Below are 831 nucleotides of genomic sequence, written 5' to 3' on the forward strand. Positions count from 1 at the left end.
CACACACACACACACACACACACACACACACACTGCTTTGGTAAGACAGCAGCTAAACATACAAACTCACTATGAACTAAACAATAATGCAAGATGAGCAAAGTCATATTACAAAGAACTCTAATGCAGTTTTTTAGCATTAAAGAACAAAAATGATACAATCAAAGACTAATCAAAACCATTAACAAGACAAATGTAGCAGCAGAAGAACACGAGAGATAGACACAAACAGGCTGATGGGACAACAACCCTCCAGACAGAAACATGAAACCAAAGGGAACATGACCACTCTTTCTAAATAAAAGTAGTCTGGACAAAAAACAGATCACAGACACAATGAATCCTCACCACTCCCATCAGCCACTGGGGAAAGCCTGTGGAACATGTTACTTATAGACTCTAAGCCCCTCTAGAAGAGCTCCTGCTGTTCAGATAACCTATAAAACATGGGAATGATGCTTTCTGTAGAACTCTGAACAGCAGGATAGAGGCAAAATCCAGGCTGACAGGAGAACAGGATCAGGTCAAGCCACATCTGTTTATATAGCACTTTATACAATGCTGATTGTTTCGAAGAAGCCTCACAGTGTTAAACAGGAAAACAACAGTGTTAATGTTGTACAATTCATCAGTTATGAAACCAAATCTGTAAGGCAGCTCTACAAAAGAGACGTGTCGTTCAATTCAGTTCAAGTTTTGTTGTCATCTGATAGTGTCAGTGTAGTTTAATCAATATTACTGAATACTGAGTGTCTTTTAAACCCCAGCTCATCAAGCCAGTGGTGACAGTGGCAAGGAACCCAAACTCCTGCCTGAAATATAAGCTTTTTT

This window comes from Sinocyclocheilus grahami, unplaced genomic scaffold (genome assembly GCF_001515645.1).
Source record: "Sinocyclocheilus grahami isolate Dianchi unplaced genomic scaffold, SAMN03320097.WGS_v1.1 scaffold2132.1, whole genome shotgun sequence".
NCBI lineage: Eukaryota > Metazoa > Chordata > Actinopteri > Cypriniformes > Cyprinidae > Sinocyclocheilus > Sinocyclocheilus grahami.